The sequence below is a fragment of the Callospermophilus lateralis genome, chromosome 4, assembly GCF_048772815.1.
Source record: "Callospermophilus lateralis isolate mCalLat2 chromosome 4, mCalLat2.hap1, whole genome shotgun sequence".
Lineage (NCBI taxonomy): Eukaryota > Metazoa > Chordata > Mammalia > Rodentia > Sciuridae > Callospermophilus > Callospermophilus lateralis.
Window position 1 is genome coordinate 49,797,890 of NC_135308.1, and position 12,186 is coordinate 49,810,075.

The window sequence follows — 12,186 nt, forward strand, 5'->3', positions numbered from 1 at the left end:
CTATTCAGGAGATAACTGTGATGTATTTTCTCCTTTAAGGTTGACTTTGTTCATATTAACCAGATGTTGACTATTTTAAAAACATGATCAAGGAGGATTCAAGATAGCGGACTAGAGGAAGACTGCATTCCTAGTTGCTCTGTGACTCAGGATTCGAGCAGCAGGAGTATTGCTTCTCTGTGAAATGGGTGAAAGAGGGATTTCACTAAAACCCAATATTGGACAGTCAGAATGCTGTAGGGACTCAGAAATTTGGGGACATGAAACAAAGAAGAAAGATGACATTAGAGCCAAGCAGGCCGTGGCAGCAGTGGCAGCAGCAGTAGCAGTGCTGGTTTAGTACAGAGGGAGGGGAACACAGAGAAACACAATGGACATATTTAGTACAGAAAACCCTTCAATCAGAAAAGCAGCCTACCCTTAGCTGATCTGGAGGCTGCACTGTATACTGGTGCTCGAAGAGTGCCCTGTGTTTCCCCACTGGCCGTGGAGAGCTGAGGTTGGAGCCATGAGGGAGCCATGTTGAGATACAGCTGCTGCTGTGGGATCTGGGAGAGCTGAGGCTACACAGTGCTGGCAAGCACCTTCCACGTGACCTAGCAGAACAAGGGAGAAACAGGCACAGACAACATTTTATCCTGTTGGATTCAATCAGGAAAGTAAAGGGAAGCCCAACTTGCTTCCTCCTTTGCATCTGGAAGCTCTTGTGACCAGATGAAGCAGGTCAGGAATCTGAAAAGGTAGGTATGAATACACTCAGGGACTAAGCCTGGGAATCTTGGAAAGGCAGAGCAGACACCATCCAATAAAGCCCCGAGGCCTGATTAGACCTAAGCCCCACCTGCTGGAACTCTAAGCATAGAACTCTGCAGTGGCCCTATCATGAGAATGCATTAATATGATAGGATCTGTGCAGACAAAGCCCTAGCTTGCAATACTTTCCATCCCATCCTACTTCATACTGGTGAGCAGGAGAGCTGAGAATTTTTAAACCCCCAACTGGCTGCTTGGTGAGCAGTACAAAAAGACAAAGGGTTTAATGATTCTCAGCCTTTGCTCCTGTGCTCAGTACATAGCTCAAGAAGAAATGGAAACGGGCATAGATGATAGTGGTCTCAGAGATCAGGAATTGGTTCTTGTTCCCCCAGTGTTGAAGATTAAACACCTGAGATATGAGAGGCAAGTGTAGAAAGCAAGTTTTATTTAAGAAAAGAGATTGCAACAGATTCCTCAGAAGAGAAGGGGTCCTAGACCTGGGAGTCTGTGGGGGTGGGTATGTCTTGCTCTTTTTTTAAAAATTATTTTTTAAAAATTCTGTTTTTAAAATTTTTATTTGTTCTTTTTAATTATACATGACAGTAGGATATATTTTGACATGTTATACATACATGGAGTTTAACTTCCTATTCTTGTGGTTGTACATAATATGGATTTACATGTATTATATATTCATATTCAATTTATTCTACTCTCTTTGCTATTCCCATCTCCCCTCCCTTCCTTTCATTCCCCTTTGTCTAATCCAAAGTACATCTATTCTTCCCTCCCTCTTCCCTCCTTATTATGTATTAGTATTTGCATATCAGAGAGAACAATCAGTCTTTGGTTTTTATTTTTAAATATATTTTTAGTTTTAGATAGACAATATTCTTTTATTTTATTTATTTATTTTATGTTGTGTTGAGGATCAAACCCAGTGCCTTAACACCTGCAAGGCAAGTGCTCTACCTCCGAGCCACAACTCCAGCCACCAGCCTTTATTTTTTGGGATTGGCTTATTTCACTTAGCATGATAGTCTCCAATTCCATCCATTTACCAGCAAATGCCATGATTTTATTTTTCTTTATGGTTGAGTAATATTCCCTTGTGTATATCCAACATATTTTCTTTATCCATTCATCTGTTGAAGGGTACCTAGGTTGGTTCCATAGTTTACCTATTGTGAATTGAACTGCTATGAACATTGATGTGGCCATGTCACTATAGTGTCTTGCTCTTCTATAGACCCCAGAATCCCCCACCTTCTCTTTCTTTTCTTTTCTCAATGTACATGCCTAAGGAAAGGTAGAAGTAGGAACACAGGGGGTAATCATTAGCCACCCATTTTGCCCAGGAAGTGTGATCCCAGAGGTTAACCATTAGCAACCCTTGTCTTTTCTTCGGTAACCAGCCCTCATCCTCTCTACCCCCATCATTCATTACCTACACTGACTGCCTGAACTTTACCTCCCTGCTTCATTTTGCTGAGGAATGTAATAAATCCTGTACACTCAGGTCAGGTGGGGCTTCAGGCAGATTGCTTTTTGGCAAATAAAGCATATGGGGAATCAGTGGACTCATTTTATAGAATTATTCTCTTAACCTTGGGTTCCCACCATCCTCATCTATCTGTCCCCTTACACAGACAGTGACCATCTATTCTCATTGGCTATTTTAACCACCTCAGTAGAAATGATTCCTGAATTCTTCATTAATAATCTTTATTTTAAAATTTTGTTTTTAATGTGTGCTTTTGTTGTGCTGATTGGTTCATGGCTATATATATATATATATATATATATATATATATATATATATATATTTTTTTTTTTTTTTTTTTTTGACATTTTAAAAAATATAGTTTTTTCCCTTACCATGCCTTTTGAGGGTTAGGGTTTTTGATGTTATATTTTGGTTTTATTTTGTATCATTTTTTATTTGTCTGTTTCTCTTTCTGTCTTCTGCGAACTGCCAAATTCTATTCTCTTTGATTCTCGTTTTACATTATTACTTCTATTTTTCTCCTTCTTCCTTATAACATTACATTCTACATCTCTTCTTCATTCCCTATGTTCACTTTTTGACATTGTAAACTCTTTTCTACCTTCCTATCACATTTTCTCTCATATATATATGAGATATATATATTTAGTTGTAGGTGGACACAATACCTTTATTTTATTTTTATATGGTGCTGAGGACCAAACCCAATGCTCACACATGCTAGGTGACATTCTACCTTTGAGCCAGAACCCCAGCCCCAACATTTTCTTATTTCTTAATTAACTATATTCTCATCATCTTTTTGCATTAATTGGTTTACACACTCCTGCCTCTACCACTAATGCTGTTGCAATTATTATTGCTTTGGATGCCATAGATTATACCTATTTTTTGCTTTAATTTCAGATATAGTTTATGGTTACTTGTTTTTGCTGATGGCAATTGCTGACTCTGCCATTTCTGTTTGTGTGGTATGACAGTTAACATTATAGGTGTCATTGTAGGACCCAAGTATTTTTTTTTAATGCTGTATATTGTTTGCATTGGTTGTTGATATTGTTTGTTTCCTCCTATTCTTTGAGGTGTTGGAAAGTTACAGGGACACTACAAGTTCATAGTATAGAACTTCTGCTGCTGAACTAAACTCAACCAAAAGACAGTTCACCTTGTTCTACACACAAATTAATGACACACAATGTTCAGCTATAATTTAATTCAAAGAGTAGAATATACAAACCCCCAAACTAATGACTAGGCCCTAAGTAGAAATGGCTAGGGGTGGGCCTTCAGATCCCACTTATGGACACCCATTGCAATAGCAGAAACAGAGAGCGATAACACAAAATCTGTGGTGAACACACCTATGAGGGAGTCTCAATCCAGATCACTCTAGGTCACTTTAACAACTGAACACTGTATCCCTAAAAGGGATGGTACACATGAGAGTAGAAGAGAAATCCCTTCTAACAGATGCATACAAGCCAACATATGAATATAAGAAATATGAAAAAGCACCTCCTAAAGGTCATAATTCACCAGCAAATGACCCCCAAAATATTGAAGTGGATGAAATATCAGATAAGTAATTCAAAAGAATCATTATTAAAATGATCAATAAATTTCAAGAGAACACAAAAAACAAGTGAATGAAATAAGAAAATCAGTATAGAATATGAATGAGAAATTCAATAAGGAGATAGAAATATTGAAAAAGAACCAAACAAAACTCTTGGAAATGAAAGAAATGATAATAAATTAAAATGTTCAATTGAAAGTCTCTGAAGTAGACTAAGCCTTGCTGAAGACAGAATCTCACAACTGGAAAACAAAGTGGCCAGCCTTGAACATTCAGAGTGTACTAAAGAAAAAAAAGTAACCGTAATCAGAATATACAAGAGCTCTGGGACAACATGAAGAGACCAAATTTAAGAATTATTGGAACTGAGGAGGGCTGTGAGATGCAGACTAAAGGACTGGATAAACTCTTCAGGGAAATAATAAAAGAAAAATTTCCCATCTTTCAGAATGAGATGAATATCCAGATACAGAATGCATTTAGAAAGCCAAATAGACAAGATCAAAAAAGAACCTCCCCATGACAATTATAATTAAAATACCTAATATATATATAAACAAATATAGAATTTTAAAAACCTCAGGAGAAAAACATCAGGTCACATTTTGAAGGAATCACTTCTGATTTTTCATCACAAACTAAAAACCAGGAGGGCTTGGAAGAATGTGTTCCAAAAACTGAAAGAAAATAACTGTCAGCCAATATTGCTATATCCAGAAAAGCTATCATTCAAAATTGAAAAGGAAATAAAAATCTTCCAAGATAAGCAGAAACTAAAAGAGTTTATGACTACTAAACTGGCATCACAGAACTTACCTAAAAAATACTGCACATACAAGAAATACAAAAAAAAAAAACAAAAACAAACAAAAAAAAAAAAACAAAAAACCTCAGAGCTCACAAAAGAACAAATCTCATTAGAAGAGTAGCTAAGCAAATGAGAAACAGGACCAAATTAAACACAATAAATAAATCAAAATGGCAGAAGTTAATAAACATCTCTCTACAATAACACTGAATATAAATGGCCTCAACACTCTTATTAAAAGACATAGAATGGCAGAATGGATTAAAAAACAAGACCCAATTATATGTTGTTTGCAAGAGATGCATGTTATGGGAAAAGATAGTCACAGGCTGAAAGTGAAAGGATAAAATTGATATATCATGTGAATAGAGCCCCCAAACAAGCAGGAGTAGCTTTTTTCATGTCTGAAAAAGCAGATTTTACCCTGAAATTAATCAAAAAAGACAAAGAAGGTCACTTCATATTGCTAAAAGGAATAATACAATAAAAAGATATAACAACAATAAATATTTATGTCCCAAATGGGTGCAACTAATTACAAAAAAGAGACACTATTCAAATTGGAGGCCTAGATAGATCCCATCATAATAATACTGGGTGATTTCAACACACCTCTCTTACCCATTAGATCCGTCATCCAGACATAAACTCAGTAAAGACTCTTTGGACCTGAAAAATTTAAATAAAATCTATCTAATAGACATTTATAGAATATTTTATCCAACAACAGCTATACACACTTTCTTCTCAGCAGCTCATGAAACTGTCTCCAAAATAGACTGTATTTTAGATCACAAAACAACTCTGGGTGCCCCCCCCCCCCAAAAAAAAACAACTCTTGGCAAATACAAAACAAATTAATATAATTCCTGCATCTTATCAGATAATAATGAAATGAAATTAGAAATCAACACCAAAACACACTCCTACACATGGAGATTTAATGATGAATGGGTGATACAAGAAGTCAAGGGAGAAATTATAAAATTTTTAGACTCAAACGAGAATAGTGACACAACATACCAGAACCTTGGAGACACTATGAAGGCAGTTATAGCTATGAGTGCCTACATAAGAAAATCAGAAAGATCCCCAATAAAAAACCTAATAATACATCTAAAGGTCCTTGAAAAAAAAAGTACAAAGCAATTCCAAAACTAGAAGAAGGAAGAAATTGAGATCAGAGCTGAAATCAATGAACTTGAACAACAACAACAACAACAACAAAAGAAGGATCAATGAAACAGAGAGTTGTTTTTTAAAAAAAGATAAATAGAATTAATAAGCCCTTAGCCAAACTAACCAAAAGTAAAAAAAAAAAAGGAGAAAAACCAAATTAATAAAATTAGTTATGAAAAAAGAGAAAGCACCACAGACATCTCAGAAATTCAGCAGATTACTAGGGACTATTTTGAAAACATATACTCCAATAAACTAGAAAACCTAGAAGAAATGAATACATTTCTAGACAAATACAATCTGCCAAAACTGAACCAAAAGGACATAGAAACAGACCAATAACTTGTAATGAGATAAAGGCAGTAGTAAAAAGCCTCTAACAAAGAAAATCCCAGGACCAAATTGATTCTCAGCTGAATTCTACTAAACCTTTAAGAAAGAACTAATGTCAATACTCCTCAAATTATACCATGAAATATAAAGAGATGGAACACTTCTAAATTCATTTTATAAAGCCAGTATCACACTCATACCAAAACCATATAAGGACACATCAAGGGAGTAAAACTACAGACCAATATCCCTGATGAACTTTGGTGAAAAAAATACTAAAAAATTAGCAAATAGTGCCCAACAATACATTAAGAAGATAGTCATCATGACCAAGTTTGTTTTATTCCAGATATCCAAGGATAGTTTAATATTCACAAATATAATTCATCACATTAATGGAATTAAGGACAAACTCACTTAGTAATCTCAATAGATGCAGAGAAGGCCTTTGACAAAATTCAGCACCCATTCATGATAAATAACACTGAAGAAACTAATGATACAAGGAAGCTACCTCAACATCGGAAATGCTATGTATGAGAAACTCAAAGTCAACCTCATAGTAAATGGGGAAAAATGGAAAGTATATTCTTTAAAATCTTGGAATAAAGAAATTACTCCAGTGCTGGTTTTAGCAGTACCTATACTAAAATTGGACCATACAGAGAAGATTACATGGGCCCTGTGCAAGGATGTCATGCAAATTCATGAATTGTTTCATATTTTTTCAATGAAAACTATAGAACACTAAAGAAAGAAATTGAAGAAGACTTTAGAAGATGGATGTTTTTGGATGTTCTTAATATGAAGGCAATTATAGCTATGAGTGCCTTCATAAGAAAATCAGAAAGATCCCAAATAAAAAACCTAATGATACATCTAAAGACCCTTGAAAAAAAAAGTACAAAACAATTCAAAAACTAGTAGAAGGAAGAAAGTAATTAAGATCAGAGCTGAAATCAATGAACTGGAAAAAAATAAAAGAATCAATGAAACAAAGAGTTTTTGGATGTTTTTAATATTGTCAAAATGATCATATTACTAAAAGTGATAAACAGGTTTAATTAAATTCCTATTAAAATTCCAATGATGTTCTTCATAGAAATAGAAAAAGCAGTTATAAATTTCACTGGAAAAATAAGAAGCCTCGAATAGCCAAAGCAATACTTAGCTTAGTGATAAAAGTGACACAGGAGGCCTCACAAAACCAGACCTTAAATTATAACAAGAGCCATAATAACAAAAACAGCATGGTATTGGCACAAACACAGACATTAAGACAAACAGAATAGAATAGAAGACCCAGAGACAAACCCATGTAAATACAGTTATCTCATACTTAGACAAAGGATCCATAAACATACGTTGGAGGAAAGATAACTTCTTGGAAAAATAGTCCTAGGAAAATTGAAATCCATATGTAGTAGAATGACATTGAACACCTGTCTCTCACCTTACACAAAATTCAACTCAAAGTGGATCAAGGACATAGGCATTAGACCAGAGGCCCTATGCTGACTAGAACAAAAAGCAGGCCCAGCTCTCCATCAGGTCAGCTTAGTAACCGAATTCCTCAATGAGACTCCTGAAGTGCAAGAAGTAAAATAAAAAATCAATAAAAGAAATGGTGTCAAATTAAAAAGTCTCTTTACAGCAAAGGAGACCATCAAGAACATGAAGAGAGAGCCAACGTAATGGGGGAAAGTCTGTGCCACCTGCACCTCAGATAGAGCATTAATCTTCAGGACATAGGAAGAACTCAAAAAATTTAACACCTAAGAAAAAAATAACCCAATCAATACATAGGCAAAGGAACTGAACAGGCACTTCACAGAAGAAGAAATATGATTGGTCAACAAATATATGAAAAAAAATAGAACAAATAAATTAATTAAAAAAATTGTGTGACTATAAATTTGAAAAAAACAAATACATGAAAAAATCTTCAATATCTCTAGCAATTAGAGAAATGCAAATTAAAACGACACTGAGATTCCATCTCACTTCAGTCATAATGGCAATTATCAAGAATACAAGTAACAATAAATGTTGGCAAGGATGTGAGGAATTATGTACACTCTTACATTCCTAGTGGGACTGCAAATTGGTGCAACCACTCCGGAAAACAGTATGCATTCCTCAGAAAACTTGGAATGGAATCAGCATTTGACCCAACTATCCCACTCCTCACTATATACCCAAAGGACTTAAAATATAAGCATATTATAGTGATGCAGCCACATCAATGTTTATAGTATCTTAGTTCACAATAGCTAAACTATGGAACCAACCTACATGCCCTTCAAGGGATGAATGGAAGGGCTGGGGTTGTAGCTCAGTGGTAGAGCTCTTGTCTAGCATGTGTGAGGCATTGGGTTCGATTATCAGCACCCCATAAAAAGAAATAAAATAAAGGTCCATTGACAACTAAAAATTATTTTTTAAAAAAAGAGATAAATGGATAAAGAAACTATGGTATATGTACACAATGGAATATTACTCAGCCATAAAGAAGAATGAAATTATAGCATATGCCAGTAAATGAATGGAACTAGAGACTATCATGCTAAGTGAAATAAACCAATCCTCAAAAAATGAAGGCCAAATATTCTCTCTGATATGCAGATGCTAAGATACAATAAGGGGAGGGGGAGGGAAGAATAGAATTTCATTGGATTAGACAAAGGGGAATGAAGAGAAAGGAGGGTGGATGGGAATAGGAAATACAGAATGATTTGGACATAATTTTCCTATTTTCATTTATGAATACATGACCAGTGAAACTCCAAATTATGTATAACTGAAAAAAATGAGATCTCAATTAGAATATTATACTCCATGTGTTTATGTCAAAATACACACCACTGTCATTTATATCTACAAAGAACAACAAAAACAAGAACAGCAGCAATAACAAAAGAAACACAAAAGAAAAAAATATTCCAAGACAAAGATGTCCATTCTACCACTTCTATTTAATATAGTGGTACAAATTCTAGCCAGATCATATGGCAGGAGAAGGAAATGAAAGGGATAAAAATAGTAGAGGAAGAAGTCAAACTATACTGTTTGTAGAAGATATAATCCTATACCTAGAAGATAAAAAAATTCACCAAAAGACTGCTAGAGCTAATAAACAAATTTTGGCAAAGTAACAGTTTACAAAATAAACATACTAAAATCAATTGCTTTCCAGCAACAAATCTGCTGAGAAAGAAATCAGGAAAACAATTCCATTCACAATAGCCTAAAAGTTCTAGGAGTAAATCTAACAAAGGAGGTAAAAGACCTCTACAATGAAAACTATAGAAACTTCTTTCTTCATTGAAGAAAGAAATCGAAGAACTCAGAAGATGGAAAGACTTCCCATGTTAATGGATAGGCAGAATTAATATTGTTAAAATGATCATACTACCAAAAGCAATATACAGGTTCAATGCAATCTCCACCAAATAACAATGACATTTTTCACAGAACTAGAAAAAATAGCATAAAATTCATTTGGAAGAATAAAAGACCCAGAATAGCCAGAGCAATTAAATTTTTTTTTAGTTGTTGATGGACCTTTATTTTATTCATTTATTTATATGCAGTGGTGAGAATTGAACCCAGTTCCTCACACATGTGAGACAAATGCTGTACCACTGAGCCACAACCCCAGCCCTAGCCAAAGCAATTTTAAACCCCAGAAGCAATTCTGGAGGCATTCATAATACCTGACTTCAAATTATGCTATAGAACTATACTAACAAAAACTGCATGGCACTAGCATAAAAAGAGACACACAGACCAATGGTACAGAATAGAAGACAGACAAGATACAGATACAGTCATCTGATCCTTAACAATAGTGACAAAAACACAAGTTGGAAAATAGCCTTTTTAACAAATGGTACTGGGACAACTGGTTATCCATATGTAGAAAAATGAAACTAGACTCTTCCTCTAACCCTGCACCAAAATCAACTCAAAATGGATTAAAGACTTCAGAATTAGACCGGAAACTATGCAACTCCTAGAAGAAACATAGGGTCAACACTCTGGCTTTTAGACCCAGGTAAAGACTTTATCCATAAGAGCACTAAAGCTTAGGAAATAATGCCAAGAGTTAATAAATGGGACAGTATCAAGTTAAAAATCTTCTGCATGGCAAAGGAAATAATTTGGAATGAGAAGAGAGAGAACCCACAGAATGGAAGAAAACATTTGCTAGCTCCTCTTCTGACAGAGGATTAATATCTAGAATATATAAAGAGCTCAAAAAACTTCACACCAAAAAAATCAAATAACCCAATTAATAAATGGACAAATAAACTAAACAGACACTTCTCAAAAGAAGAAAAATAAATGGCCAAAAAATACATAAAAAATGTTCAACATCATTAGCAGTTAGGGAAATACAAATCAAAACTACACTGAGATTTCATCTTACACCATTCAGAATGGCAGTCATCAAGATAGACCTGGGTTCAATCTCTGGTATTAAAAAAAAAAGCAACAATAAGTTACCACTATACACATATTACAATAGCTCAAATCCAAAACACTAACAATTCCAAATGGTGACAAAGATGAAGATAAGAACTCTCACTAACTGCTAATGGAATGAGAGGTGGAACAACCACTTCGGAAGAGTTTGGCGTTTCTTACAAAACTAAGCATACCCTTTGTCATCTGATCTAGAAGTCACATCCTTTGATATTTACCCAAACTTTGTCCTCACAAAAGCTTGCACATTGATGTTTATGTTAGTGGCAGCTTTGTTCACAATTGTCCAAACTTGGAAGTAATCAAGATGTCCTTCAGCAAGTGAATGGATAAATAAACTGTGGTACATCTAGACAATGGAATCTTACTGAGAGCTAAAAGGAAATGTGTTGTCAAGCCATGGAAAGAAATATAGGAATATTGAATGAATATTATTAAGTGAAAGAGGCCAATCTGAAAATACTGCATACTCTATGATTTCAACTGTATGACACTCTGGAAAAGGCAAAAAATTTAGTGGTTTCTAAGGATTAGGGGAGGGAGAGATACATAGACAGAACACAAAGGATTTTTATAGCAATCAAGCTACTCTGTATGATACTGTAGAGGTAGACTAATGTCATTATACATCTTTCAAAACTAATAGAATATACAACATCAAGAATGAGTCCAAAAGTATGTACTTTGGGTGATAATGTTGTGTTAATATATATTTGTTGATTGCAACAAATGTACCACTTATATATGGGAATCCTATTGTCTTCTCTCTTTTGTTCTGAACTGACAACTGTTCTAAAAATATGAAAACCCAAACACAGGTATATGTAGAGTTGTAATACTTGTCATTTGTAGGTTTCTCTTTCTCCCACGCCGCAATCCTATGTCTTATTTCACCTAGGGCTTCGTGTTTTCTTATTTTCCTTACTTCCTTTTATTCTAAGTCCACAGAATGTTCATTTTCTATAAAGACATTTCTGCCAGCATCCAATTTCCATTAAACCTACTCTCTTACTTTTCTGATGCCCAATAAACTTTAACTCTCTCCTCAGATCTTTTAAACCGTGGGGTCCCTGGTTCTCACCAGTCATTGGTTTAATTCTATTTAATTGAGCCTGTCTTTTATACATTGCCATATGGCTTCAATATGTATGTTTTCAGTATCTCCTAATATGTTATCTCCTAGAGCATTTATAAAGATGTCACAAATGGAATTTAATTAAAAACAGATGGATCCTCTTTGAAACACTTTCTTATCAATTAACAATACCCAGCTGCCTTACTAACACAATCTCAGAGAAGATAGAGATCAGCTTCTCTAGCTTCCTCCTCTTGCAGATGAAGAAACTGAGGGCCAGAGATGTTACTGTGACTTTCAAAAGGTCATGTAGCGAGAGAGCTATAAGACTGTACTCTGAGAAGACCAAAGCCATAGTTACAATTCTGTTTGCACAGGTGATGCTGCTCTCCACTTGTGACATGTATTTGCAGGGATGCCATCATTGGGTGCTCCTCCTGAAGGGTGCTCTTGCCCCACCTGTA

General features: G+C 34.9%; 1 non-coding gene across 1 annotated transcript; it reads left to right on the forward strand.

The window, feature by feature from the left end:
• The first annotated feature begins 6,781 nt into the window (after positions 1-6,781).
• Positions 6,782-6,886, forward strand: LOC143398653 (U6 spliceosomal RNA). The gene has a single exon (XR_013091272.1). It is a non-coding gene; the product is annotated as a U6 spliceosomal RNA (small nuclear RNA).
• The last annotated feature ends 5,300 nt before the right edge of the window (positions 6,887-12,186 follow it).